At 34.5% G+C, this 15,317-nt stretch overlaps 1 long non-coding RNA gene across 4 annotated transcripts in view; it reads right to left on the bottom strand.

Annotated features, from left to right (window-relative positions):
- LOC141379847 (uncharacterized) overlaps positions 1 to 15,317 on the bottom strand; it is a 118,614-nt gene that overhangs the window by 80,130 nt on the left and 23,167 nt on the right. For 2 of the 4 annotated variants that reach the window (XR_012396724.1, XR_012396723.1), the window contains exon 2: positions 13,705 to 13,816. This is a non-coding gene — a long non-coding RNA (uncharacterized lncRNA). Of the gene's footprint in view, positions 1 to 10,843; positions 13,504 to 13,704; positions 13,817 to 15,317 lie in introns of those variants that run through there. The other 2 variants (XR_012396722.1, XR_012396721.1) reach the window with 2 other exon arrangements.

Here is a 15,317-nt window from a genome sequence, read left to right as displayed (position 1 = left end):
GCCATGATTTGTTGTGCAGGGAAGTTGTTTGATGTTGCACAAATGTGTTCAAATCGGAAGGGTCATTCCACTACGGAGGCACTTCAAAGAAATTAGGGCATTGAGATGAGCCCTTCCGAATGGAATGTAGTGTCAGTTGTTGCATGGTTGTAAAGTGTGGTGAAAACCGTGTAAAAGCTCCACCCTCTCGTTTGCATTTAAAGGGACACACACAAAACTACGTTATTATATTAATTGGACTATTTATTTATTTATTTATTTATTTATTTATTTATTTATTTATGCATCAGCATTATTTTTATTATTATTATTATTATTATTGTTGTTATTATTATTATTATTATTGTTAAACCCAAACAGGGAAAAATTTGACAAGCTAGAATAATCTGTTGGGTATTTTGATCTAAAATATGATAATTTTTTTAACATCTTATCTATCAATGTTTATCTTTTGAAAGGGATATAATATGTCACCGTTACATAACAATTTTATGAATCACATCCACCGTTTTAGTTAAAGTCTTCTTTGATTGTCTACCAAAAATTAAAAGTCTCATCTTGGATGGGGTGAGTAAATGTAAATCTTTATTTGTGGGTGTACTTTGCCTTTAAAAGTGTGTGAATGCTCAGAGTGAGCTTCAGTTTGTCTTTAACGCAGTGTTTGCCAAGGGCTAAATCTTCATGCGCTGAGCGTTGTGGATGAGGAGCTGATAGCGAGCGTCTGTCTGTGAGAAGCACTGCATTTGCTGTCGTTTAAGAATCTGCTGGTCGATACGTTTGGGAGTGCAGAGGTATGAGTCTGTGCTGCTCTTATCTGCTGCCCTCCTCCTTCTTAACACCGGTGATTGAGTGCTGGATATTAGACTCTCAGGCCACACACGCACACACACACACATTTATTACCTAGCTTGAGAATGATGGCCAGTTCCCACATAAGTCATGAGAAACTAGGAAGAGAAAGAGAGAAAATGTGGCCTTGATATGATCAAATTCTTGACATGCCTTATATATTCTCATCACATATATGAGTAATATTACATTATTTAGACTGCAAAGTAAACAGAAGAAAAAATCCTTATGCAGGTATATTGTATATACACACTGACACTATAAATCAGATGTATTAAAAGTCATACATGGAATTACCTATTATACAGTTCAGAATTATTACCCCCTTGCCCTTTGAAATATTATTTCTTTTTTTTTTTTATATTTCCCAAATGATGTTAAACAGAGCAAGGAAATTTTCACAGTATGTCTGATAATATTTTTTCTTTCTACAGAAAGTCTTATTTGTTTTATTTCGGCTTATATAATTTTAAATTTAGAAAAATATCTAGTCAAATATTATTTACTGTCATCATGGCAGAGATAAAATAAATCAGTTATTAGAAATAAGTTATTAGAACTATTATGTTTAGAAATGTGTTGAACAAATCTTCTCTCGTAAAAAGAAATTGAGTAATTTATTTTTGCCATCATTACATTTATAAAAAAAATTTTATATAAAGTGTTTATATCAAACAATACATACACACACCCACACCCACACACCTATATATATATATATATATATATATATATATATATATATATATATATATATATATATATATATATATATATATATATATATATATACATACATACATACAGACATACAGACATACAGACATACAGACATACATACATACATACATACATACATACATACATACATACATACATACACACACACACACACACACACACACACACACATACATACATACATACATACATACATACATACATACATACATACATACATACATATATATATATATATATATATATATATATATATATATATATATATATATATATACACATTACATTTATTATTACACATCATTACATATATTTTAGGATATTTTTCTTATGCAAGGAAATGTTCTGTTAATTAGAAATATTGAGAAAAATGTTTCTATAATTACATTTTAGTTGTTTTTGCTAAAGTCAAAGTTAGATCTTAGCAACTATAAGCAGCCTAGTGGTAAAGTGTGCACTAAAGTGCTCGTGGCGACCCAAGTTTGATTCGCAGCTCAAGGTCCTTTGCCGATCTCTCTCTGCTCCCCTTGTATTCCTGCAACTCCACTGTCCTATATAATAAAGGTGAAATGCTCTAAAAATGTAATTATAAAAAAACTAAATAGCTGTCAGTCGATTTTACATTTTGTATTTATTAAATTTTAACTTTAAAAAAACCTAATTTAAGCAACACTAATATTCAAATTGTGTGGTTTTAGTTTTGATTTTAACTGACAACATTATAGATATAAATAACTGTAAAAGAAAATGAGTTACTGTAATAGAGTAAAACAGCAACTACATACAACAATGTTTAAAGCTTTACATTGTCCAAAAGCAGGATGACAGGGAACTGGAACAAAAGAGACAAGTTCATCTATTTGGTGATGGACAGAGTGCCCAGGCCGGGGCAAACAGTCTATAACAGCATGTAAATGAAGTAGCCTGTGCCAACACACCAGCGCTGTCTCTTTATCATGAATAAATATTGGTGGTTCTCACCAACTAAAGCCTTGTGCAACAGCACATTCCACACCCTGCCGTTCACTGCAGCACTTTATAAAAACCCTGCCATTGCTTTATCAGAGAGCAGCTCAGGTGGTAAACATGCTGTCATTAACCTCTGACCCTGCTGAATATGTCAGTGAAAATCACCTGAACATCTGACCAGCTGGGAATGGGATATGAAGAAGTTTCAGTCATCTTAGGAAAAAATAAGGTTACAGGTTTTCAGCTTTCATTAATTTATCCCTTTATCCCTTGTTCAACAAAAGGGAAGATATACTGAAAATGTTGAGGACAAAACAACATTTTTCAGAATATCTAGTTTTGTGTTCAACAGAAGAAATAAATTCATTGGTTTATAACCACTTTAGTGTGCATAAATGGTGAGAAAAGATTTTATTTTTGACTGAACTACCCCTTTAAAACAACAAGTTGATCTGCCAACTGAACATATTAATTCTTTACTTTTCAGTGACGTTAAAGAGTTAGTTCAACCCCACATGGAAAGAACTTATGAGGATATATGCGCATGAAACCTATATGCAGCATATGCACATGTATGATAATAAACGCCACATATAGGCAAAATTTATGTGCATATTTGTGCCTATACATGCCAGATCTCCTGTATTGCTTCTTTTTATATAAGCCCTATATGTACATACAAGGTATGTCTTCTATATAGCTCATATCTCACTTTGTCAACTGTCATACATGATGCCTAGCTCATATTTTCTATTATGAAGGCAATATACGTACAAAACAAAACAAAAATAAAATGCAAAAAAAACGTTCTGTATGTATGTGAGACAAGTGCATGTTATGGAATTTAACTAAGGACAAATAAGTGAGAGCTGGCTACACCTAACAGAAGACTAGTTAGTGGATCTCATTAATATATTTCCTGATCACATTTGACCCCTTAATCAAAAACACAACAAAGAAGGTAGCTACCGTGACAAATGTTATGAAAACGGACAATTTTACATATATGTCACATATATTAAAAACCTATATCAAAACCTATGTCTACATAGGTTCTTTCTGTGTGGGACCTAAAAAGGCTAAAAAAGATATTTTAAAGAAATCTGAAAACCTTGTATTCTACAGTAGTAGGTTTTTTTACAAAAAAAAAAAAAAAAAAAAAAACATGAGAGCCATTGGTTACAGGTTTCCAGCTTTCCTCAAAATATTTTCTTTATATCCAACATATGAAATAATGGTAAAGGGATAGTTCACCAACTGAAATTGAATTGGTCATCATTTCCTCACCCTTTATTGTTCCAAACCTGTACGAGTCTCTTTCTTCATCTTAACACAAATGGAGATATTTTGAAGAGCAGTGAAAACCTGTAGCCATTGACCTTCAAATATGTGTTATTCCTACTATGGAGGTCAATTTTCAGCATTCTTCAATATAGAATCTTTTGTGTTTGACTGTATAAAGGTTTGGAACAAGTGGATTCCTAATGGGTAAAGTTTTCAGCTTTCTTTGAAATATACTCTTGTGTTTAACAGAAAAAAACTAAAAAGGTTTTAAAACACTCGAGGGTAAGAAAAAAGGACAGAATTTTCATTTTGGGAGAACTATATCCTTTAATCTAATAAAATGTTTATTTCACCAACCAGATGAAATAAAATAAACTTTTTATATAGCCTATATTACCAGTTGGTGGTTTTAATATAGCCTACTAGTACTATTATTATTATTATTATTATTATTATTATTATTATTATTATTATTAATATTATTATTATTGTTGTTGTCGTTGTTATTATTGTCAGTGGGGGTTCATTGCTCTGTGGCGACCCCAGAGTAATAAAGGGACTAAGCCTAAAAGAAAATGAATGAATGGATAAATTATTTTTAGTATTATTACTACTAATTAGCTTACTGCTTATTAGCTTACTACTAATAATAATTATAATAGGCTACAATTTTATGCTTCACTTTTTAACAATAACAACCATGTTTGATGTCTATTTTAACACTTAAGACAACTTCAAACGTGTGGTTAGAAATCAAACTGAAAAGAATGTTCCCAACCATTGGTTTTGTCCATATTTGACCAAAATTGATTTTAAACACCCCAGCATGTATTTAAGTGTTGGACCTGTGCTGAAGCGGCAAAATGAGGTGCAACCGCGGGTCTGCAATGACGGGCGCCGCGTCTCTTTCATGCGCTGTCGGCAGGAATGGCTGGAATAAACTTCACTCTCCAGCCCCCGGGCCCATTTAAACAGCAGATGAAAAGGTGGAGGGACAGGCAATACATGTTGCCTCTCTCCCGGCAGCTGATAAACAAAACGCCAAATATCTAGTGCATTTTCAGACAGCCGCGTTTTTCACCTGTCACTCCGCATAAAGAGACAAGCCGCCATTTTCAATTTCTCTATTGCTGTCATTCACAAAAGAGTTTGTATTTATCTTCTCTCTCTCTCTCTCTCTCTCTCTCTCTCTCACTGTGTGTGTGTGTGTGTGTGTGTGTGTGTGTGTGTGTGTGTGTGTGTGTGTGTGTGTGTGTGTGTGTGTGTGTGTGTGGTGTCTCTGATGGCACAAGATTAATTCCAGTCAGCTGCTGAAAATAATTATTGCATTATGGGAACAGTGATCATTATTTAGAACATGATTAAATACGTCTGCGTCTATTGACTCGAGGCCCTGTGATTTATGTATTTATTTAGTCAATAGTCTAATGTAAATGATGTAATTAATTATCGGGTCGTCGGTGAGAGGGGTGTGACAGATGTGAGAGGAGGTTTGGGATTTCCTCGACCCCCATGTCTATTTCTTTATCTGTTCCAGTTATATATGCTCGACATCTCGCTCTTCTTTTCACCGCTGCCATATTACAGCTGATATACTTGTGACTATACACTTACTCCTCATTCATTCTTCAAACTGAGATGAGGAGAGGCGCAGTTCGGCTCCCCGAGCGGAGAACCCGGGCTTGGTGTCAGAAGGGACGTGTTCTCATTTGCAGCTGCAGAGGAAAAATTAATGTTTTTCAAATGAAGCTGGATGAGCGCGAGAGGATCTGGCTCTTTACAGAGATTTTTTTTCTCTCTGTTTCTCTGGTGTTTAGAGAGGTGTGTGTTCTTGAAAGATGTCATCACACACATTTATAGGTGGAGCTGAACTAAAGGAAAGGTAATGTGTTTGTGGTGTAAAAACATTCTAAACACAACAGCATAAATAATAAATAGGCTACATCAAAAAATTATACATTTTTTATAGTTATGATATACAATACACTTTTATTTGATAGTAGTGCATGCATAAAACAGCACAAATTCGCTTTCGTGCTTTTAAAAACATGAATAAACAATTAATAATACAAATAATTAATGAAGCATATCCCTTGTCAATTTAGATGATTTAACTGCAATCTGGTTTCAGGAAGTTTCGATGAAAAGAAATTTAGAGAGGCATGTGACAATTTAACCATTTTATACCTATTATCATTTTTCATAATCATGAAAGACAAAATTAAAACTAAATTTCGATCAATTGTACAGCCTTTGTTAATATTAATGTAGTGGACTTCAAAGCAAACTAGACTTTTTTCAGCTATTTATGTCCACATCTTGTACAGTAAAGAAGGACTGGAATAAATTGCTTGTTAGGGCACTTCTCACATTTCATTACAGCTGTCATTAACAGCATAAATAGGCTCAGAATTAACTTCCTTGTTTGTGGGAGGAAGGACCTGAGAAGAGAATGTGATTTAACTCTCAACATGTCTAGGTTACAGTAAGGGTTGACAAAGCGTTATATTATTAGAAGTTGATTCAATTATTGGTGGGGACATTTAAGTAGATATTTGTGGGAACACATACCCACTGTCCATGCCATATCTACACCATTAGCCAGATATTACATAAACCAACAAGCAAACACATGAACAAACAAAACAAAAGGCTTCTCAGTATTTTACATCAGAATACAACATAAACTCTTTTACTAATATTTTAGTAAAATATTTCCAACTCCACCACCTTTTGAAAACAACATAAAAGAGTGGGGCTCTATCAAAAAAATATGCTTTTATTTCTTAATATACAAGTTATTTTTTCCATTAACATGTTTGTTACCACCTCTTTCAGCCAATGGCCTATATTTGGTGCACATATACTTTTCCAATTTAAAGGAATAAGCCGTTTCGCTTGCAGAATACATACATTCATAAATATATGCTCTGTCATTTTTAATGTAATCTCCTTGTAATATAAATGATTTTTTTTTTTTAATGAAAGGAGACATTGGTATATTAGGGGTGCGCAGTGGTGTAGTGGGTAGTGCTGTCACCTCACAGCAGAAGGGTGCTGGTTCGAGCCATGGCTAGGTCGGTCAGAATTTCTGTGTTGAGTTTGTATGTTCTCCTTGTGTTTGCGTGGGTTTTCTCCGGGTGCTCTGGTTTCTCCCAAAAGTCTAAAGACATATGCTATTGGTAGGCTAAATCGGGAAAACAAAATTGTCCGTATAGTGTATGTGTGTCAATGAGAGTGTGTGGGTGTTTCCTATTGATAGGTTACATCCACTGTGTAAAACATGTGCTGGATAAGTTGGCGGTTCATTCCGCTGTGGTGACCCATGATTTATAAAAGGGACTAATCCGAAAAGAAAATGAATGAATAAATGAATTGGTATATTAACCTCAAGAATCTTTTCTGCCATTTCCTTCACACCTTTCCAGAAGTTCTGTATTTCTTTTCATTCCCATATGTGATAATGCATTCTTTTAAGGTCCTTGCATCTCAAACAAGTATCTGGAATATTTTCCTTATATTTATGCAATAAAACTGGAGTTATGTAAATCCTCATCAGCCACTTGTATTGTAACAGTTTCAGACGAGTGTTCATTGTTAGTGATTAAGCTTTCTTGCAAGTCTTCATTCAGTCCTCTAGATATCCAACTTAAGATCTTATCTGCTTCCAATTCACAACTTGAAAATTCCTTTGATCCTGACACCAGCATCTTGTATAATGCAGAAATTAAACCTTCACTAAAACATTGTGTGTTTATTCTCTTATTGTGAAACAATTACTTGAAAATTGAAAACAAAAAAAGTGTTTTAAAAATAACATTAAATAAAATGTAAGATTTTAAGGTTAAAAAAATATTTCCTTGTAAAAACTTTATATTTTAACTTCAAAATATGTAAATTAATTATTATTATTATTTAAATTCACTTAATTGTTATCTATTAACAGTAACAACCATTTATCATGTTTTATTGCTATATTTTTGATGCTCTTAGCCAACATATTTAGCATGCATGCACATTTAATTGTGAAATGTTGAATATTTGCTTGTGATTCATTGTTTAACATGCAATCTTGTTTGTTTAATTAACAACTTCAATCGAATATATATATATATATATATATATATATATATATATATATATATATATATACTGCATACATATACAATTATTTACTTTTATAAAGTTATAGTTTAGGGTGGCACTGTGGCTCAGCGGTCAGCACTGTAACCTCACAGTATGAAAGTCGGTGGCTCTAGTCCCAGCTGGGTCAGTTAGCATTTCTGTGAGGAGTTTGCATGTTTTCCTCATGTTCGGATGTTTTCTCCGGGTGCTCCAGTTTCCCCCACAAGTCCAAAGACATGCGTTATAGGTGAATTAAATAAACTAAATTGGCCGTATGTGTGTGAATGAGTGTGTATGGGTGTTTCCCAGTACTGAATTGCAGCTGAAAAGGGCATCCGCTGTGTAAAACATATGCTGGATAGGTTCATTCTGCTGTGAAGACCCCTGATAAATAAATGGACTAAGCCAAAGGAAAAAGACTGAATGAATTAATCTTCAGGCAACATATTTAGCATACACGCACATTTAAATGTGAAATGTTCCATTTTTGCTCGTAATTTCTTTTTTTAACATACAGTCTTGTTTGTTAAAGAACTTCACTCAAATATATATATTGTAAAAGAATAAAATTATTTACTTTTATAATATTTTTCGCTAAAACAAATTTAATTGGTATAGGATTTACTTTTAAACTACATACTTATACATAATTTCAAATAAGGACATTATACAATAAATGCATTTCAAAATGAAACCACAAAGCATGAAGTAACTTTATATTAAAACATGATTAAAAAATAATAATAATGAATTAAAACAATCCTCCTTTTTTCACAAAATGGCCCAAAAGGACGACAGCTTTGTTTGCTTCCCCTGAAGCAGATCTTTCTCCTCTGCACATCTCCCAGAGGAGCAGCTTCATGACTGTCTCTCTCCCAGAAGGATCATTCGGTCAGCCTTCAGTCTCGCTGGGACACCGGGGGTCACGCAGTGTCCCTTGTCATGCCCGAGTGAAGCGATTTCCATTTTAATGTCACACTTCTAATCTCTCAAAGATGCAATGTACAAGGCACAAAGGCTTTAAGTGGTCTTCATATATCACTCATTCCCTTCGCTCTCACTCAGGTAATCATCACGATTGCTCCCCATATCTCAATATCTGCCATTCGAGGTGCAATAAGAGTCCTGCCCGGCCATGGCTTACAGAGTGAAATTTGCAGGACATCATCCAGTCCCCTCCCCTGCACACGTGTTTCAAGCCACAGGGGAACCCAAAGAAGTGAACCCCATCCATTTAGCTGTGTCAATATTCGGCTCATTTGGGATTCCTTTAATGGATCCATATCCTGCTAAGATGTTATTCACTGACCCTAATGATAATGACACTCTGACTGCAATAATCATAAAAACTTTGGCAATAAAAACTCACATAATTATGCATTTTAAATGGGCCTATCACACTTGAAATAGGGTCATTTAAAGTCTGGATAAATGCAGTCCTGGAATATCTAGATTCACATTTTGCATTGATTCACCTGGGATTAACTATTAGGTCTGGGTATTTATACACTGATGATTCAGACCAGCATAAAGTCAGCGTTACAAATGAACAAACTATTAGACAAATGCAACCCAAAGTTTAAATTTAAAGGCTCTAGAGTTGTGCATTATTATGTTATATTTTATATAAGCAAATTGCACTGAACATTTCATTTATGAACAAGACTTGTCAGATTTTCAGGTTCCGATTCAGCGATTCACAGATTCAAATAAACAGGACAGAGTGACTCTCCAGCTTACAATTCACAGATTCAAATGATCAGGACAGAGCAAATCTCCAGCTAACAATTCAATAATTCAAGTGATCAGGACAGAGTGACTCCAGCTAACAATTTACAGATTCAAATGATCAGGATAAAGTGAATCTCCAGTTAACAATCAATAATTCAAATAATCAGGACAAAGCAAATCTTCAGCTAACAATTCACAGATTCAAATGAGCAGGACAGAGCGGATCTCCAGCTAACAATTCAATAATTCAAATGATCAGAACAGAGTGACTCCAGCTAACAATTAACAGGCTCAAATGATCTGGACAGAGTGAATCTCCAGCTTAAAATTCACAGATTCAAATGATCAGGACAATGCGAATCTCCAGCTAAAAATTTAATAATTCAAATGATCATGACAGAGTGACTCTCCAGCTAACAATTCACAGATTCAAATGATCAGGACAAAGTGACTCTTTAGCTAACAATTTACAGATTCAAATGATCAGGACAGAGCGAATCTCCAGCTAAAAATTCACCGATTCGAATGATCAAGACAGATCGACTTTCTATCCATCAATTCACAGATTCAAATGATCAGGACAGAGTGACTCTCCAGCTAATAATTCACAGATTCAAATGACCAGGAGAGAGTGACTCTCCAGCTTACAATTCACAGATTCAAATGACCAGGACAGAGTGAATCTCCAGCTTAAAATTCACAGATTCAAATGATCAGGACAATGCGAATCTCCAGCAAACAATTGAATAATTCAAATGATCATGACAGAGTGACTCTCCAGCTAACAATTCACAGATTCAAATGATCAGGACAAAGTGACTCTTTAGCTAACAATTTACAGATTCAAATGATCAGGACAGAGCGAATCTCCAGCTAAAAATTCACTGATTCGAATGATCAAGACAGATCGACTTTCTATCCATCAATTCACAGATTTAAATGATCAGGACAGAGTGACTCTTTAGCTTACAATTCACAGATTCAAATGATCAGGACAGAGTGACTCTCCAGCTAATAATTCACAGATTCAAATGACCAGGAGAGAGTGACTCTCCAGCTTACAATTCACAGATTCAAATGACCAGGACAGAGTGAATCTCCAGCTTAAAATTCACAGATTCAAATGATCAGGACAATGCGAATCTCCAGCTAACAATTTAATAATTCAAATGATCATGACAGAGTGACTCTCCAGCTAACAATTCATAGATTCAAATGATCAGGACAAAGTGACTCTTTAGCTAACAATTTACAGATTCAAATGATCAGGACAGAGCGAATCTCCAGCTAAAAATTCACCGATTCGAATGATCAAGACAGATCGACTGTCTATCCATCAATTCACAGATTTAAATGATCAGGACAGAGTGACTCTTCAGCTTACAATTCACAGATTCAAATGATCAGGACAGAGTGACTCTCCAGCTAATAATTCACAGATTCAAATGACCAGGAGAGAGTGACTTTCCAGCTTACAATTCACAGATTCAAATGACCAGGACAGAGTGACTCTCCAGTTAATAATTCAAATGATCAGGACAGAGCGAATCTCCAGCTAACAATTCACAGATTCCAATGATGAGGACAAAGTGACTCTCTTGCTAACAATTCACAGATTCAAATAATCAGGACAGAGTGAATCTCCAGCTAACAATTTACAGATTCAAATAATCAGGACAGAGTGAATCTCCAGCTAACAATTTACAGATTCAAATAATCAGGACAGAGTGAATCTCCAGCTAACAATTTACAGATTCAAATGATCAGGACAGTGACTCTCCAGCTAATAATTCAAATGATCAGGATAGAGTGACTCTCCAGCTAATAATCCACAGATTCAAATGATCAGGACAGTTGTAAATTTCAAGGATTCACTCATTAAAATGATCTGGCCAGAGAAAGTCTCCAGTTAACGGTTCACTGATTCAACTGATCAGTTCAGAGCAAGTCTCCAGTTTACAACCTTTTGATTTCATAAGTCTGAGCATTAGCTACATTCTTACACTGCACAATGAATTCTCACTCTGCAAGTTTGGTACCCAGTACAGAAACTGCAAAAAGTTGTGCTAATACTACTCAGAACTTCAAAATTCTAGTTTAAATTAGTGCTTAAACTTGTTGGTGTGAAATATAAATTTAATCAGAAATAAAAACTAATAAATAAATAATAATCGTTACGGCACCAGATGGATAATTTAGACATCACAATGTTGCTGTGCATTCATAAACAAATGAATAAAGCCCATCAAACCAAAACATGCACCTTCATGCATTTCCCCCGACGATATCAAAAAGCAATCTAAGATTATATGCAGAGTATATGTTTGCAGTAAAGCCAGCGTAGTAGAAAAGCAGCACAAGCCCATCTGGAGTCTGATCAAGCTGTGTGGCTGTACACACCATGTCCGGGTGACTGCTCATCTGGCACACGGCGCACCATCATTTTTCCCTGTCACGGACAGAGAAGAGGGGGGCAAGAATTTGCGGAGGAACCCCACCGTGGAATGTTTATATTTCATAAACAAAATGATGTTTTCACCATTGGCTGGGACGGGTGGTTCCAGTTGCTGAATTTCTCCTATGCCTGACGCAGATTATTAATGCGCTCGAGTAACTGTTAATTTCACTTTGGGGGAATGATTTATGGGATGGCTAAGAAGAGAGGCATAATCTAATTGAGATCAGAATAGCTGTTTCTCCTGTAGTCACGGCAGTCCCATCCAGATGGGGCACTATGATTAATGCCTAATGAGCAAATAATCCATGAAATTAATATAAAACCATTTTTTAAACAACACGGCTCACTTTAGAAGGGAATAAATAAATAAATTGAGACGGAAGCGTTGCTCGCTTGCTTTCTTTGTGTGCGAGTGCTTGTAATCAAAGCAGGGAAAAGGTTCTCATTCGGTTAAGAGATTGGATTGTTTGCTCGCCCGGTTTACAGGCAAGAAAAGTGAGATTTGATGGTAGGGCGGACCCAAAATGCGACGGCTGGAACAATTACATACGCGTTTAATAAATATCAAAATGCCAAACATTATTACAGCCAAGTTGAAAATAATCAAAACAAAATTACTGCCGGTGAAACAAATTATTTTGTGTGAATGTCTGCCAGTGGCTGTATGTGAACTCAAAAAGACAATTGTATCAGAGTTTTAACTGGAAAATGAATCCAATTACATTAGGCACCTTAACAGAGGTTTAAAACATGGACAATAATATGCAATGAAAGTTGCACGGATGAAAGTTAAAATGCTGAAAACATTCTGCAAAATTAAACTTGAGACCAACCGTGATGCACTTTTGAAGATATATGTTTAACGAAAAGGGGATTATAATGAAGAAACGTATCCTGCATCAGAAATCTCTGACGCTTGTGTCAGAAAGATCCATATTAATAAATGCTGACACCTTTCTTAGCCATTGTCCGTATTGATTTTTCATGATGGTTTCATCGGTGAGCACTATAACATACTTTAGCAGTACCTTTAGCTTGACCAAAAATCATTGAAAGTCCTTTTTTAATGCTTCATTACTGAAATGGGCTGCTCACATCATTCAGCCGAGTTGCTAATGAGGTGAAGTGTGAATTTAGGTCGACAAAAAAAGACCTCCTCATGCAATTACGTCAAGATATTTATTTGCCTAACAGCAGTTTAACCCATGCTGGCCGGTACTGTTTACACTTCATATGCAGTTTTTCCCCATTTATACAGCTGGATTTGTTGCTTTTTTGGATGGTGAAGTGTGACTTTTCCAAAATGATCATACATTTCATTTTGTGGTGCACTTGGTGTCATTTAGCTAGAAATGAATAAACATGAAATTTTTTGCAATTAATTAATGCAAACTAAAAAGCACTATTTGTGTGAAATTACATTAAATTAATAAAATTTGTTGATTTCTAATCATTATTTAATACAGCTTAAACGTAAGAAATGTTATATAGATATATATAAAAGTCACATTTCATGTTATTAATAGTAAATTCATAACATTACCCACCTGTCCAAGCGGTCATCAGTCTGAAACTTCACATCCTTTTATTCAGGTGCACAGGACACGAAGACTTCAATTCACTTTGAGAGCAGGCCTGCACTTTCCACTCCATAAACACCTATAAGGATTAAATTGGACACACTTTAACTCATTGGCTGTAAATTGGTGAGACTTTGAGGTCACCAGAATTTACTGAGCTATTATAACACGCCAGTGTGGGACTTCTTCAAGAAACACACATACAACAAGACAACTAGCCTATTGCGTTGTTGTAGGCAAGGAACTACAATCCACTGATATTTCAGGAAAAAAAAGTATTATAAAACCACTTTATCACTTTCAGGGTCAAATATATTGAGCTTTCCACCATGCTTGTGAATGGAGGAGGAGATTGATTGTGTTCTTAACAGCGGTTTTACATTTCTGCATGTTCATGTTAAGTGTGTTCAGTCTCTTATTGGTTGTTGAAAGGATTCTGTCACATAAAATCCAATAATAACACTGTTTCAGCAATTCTGGTGAACCTGCTAAAAGTTTGTACAGTGTCATACCCCTAATATTGTAATATAAGATATTTAGTCACACTTTACAATAATGTGTCATTAGTTAATGTATTTACTAACATGAACTAGTAATATATAGCATTAAACATACTTCAACCTTTACTAATGCGTTATTAAAATCCAAATTCATGATTGTTGTTAATATACAGTGAGTTAACATGAACTAACAATGATCAAATGTATTTTCATTACCTAACGTGAACAAACATGAACAAATGCTGTAATAAATGTATTGTTCAATGTTTGTTAATGTTAATTGCATTAGCTAACTATAACCACCTTATTGTAAAGTGTTACCAGATAATCTGCTGTTTCAATCAATTGTTAAAGGAAAATAAAGGAACAGTAATACAGGTTTTGATCTCATTTTGATTTGACAGAATAATCTCTATTTTGTAGCGGCTTCATTTAACCCGCTGACCAAGTCTGTTTTTGTTCAACATTTAATTTTTCACTGTGTTTTAGCTAATGTTAATCTCGTTACTGATCTCCAAATCTCTTCAGTACAGCAGCATTGCTCTCCTCGCTCTCTCGTAGCAGCTTCTGGAATTAAGTTGAGAGCCATAAACTCGACTGCCATAAAAGAAGTAAAACAAATAAAAGCTGATTTCCAAGAAAATAAAGTAAATGCACATACAGAATGTACTTGACAAGATTGATCTGCAGGCTTGTGAATCTTTTTTATACTTTTTATATTTTTATTTTGGTGTGCACCTATACAAGCCGTATGTAAAAGTTCACTTTTCATATTCACTTCAAGATATATGGAAGTATTTAAAAAGACTTTTTAATTACATTAGATTTTATTAAATGCAGCATTATATATAATATAATATAATATAATATAATATAATATAATATAATATAATATAATATAATATAATATAATATAATATAATATAATATAATATTTTGTCATTATTATATATTTTCCAGTAATCAGGTCTTGTCTACTTGGGTGGGGAGTGAATGAGGGCTCTTTTAACAGCCTGGGCTGCTGTGAGACAAATTGCTACAAATTGTGAATTTTCCATTTTAGAGGATTACAAAGAGGCC

This window comes from Danio rerio, chromosome 21 (assembly GCF_049306965.1).
Source record: "Danio rerio strain Tuebingen ecotype United States chromosome 21, GRCz12tu, whole genome shotgun sequence".
In the NCBI taxonomy this organism is placed as follows: domain Eukaryota; kingdom Metazoa; phylum Chordata; class Actinopteri; order Cypriniformes; family Danionidae; genus Danio; species Danio rerio.
Note: the sequence above shows the minus strand (reverse complement) of the source record. Positions and strands in the feature narration are given on the sequence as shown.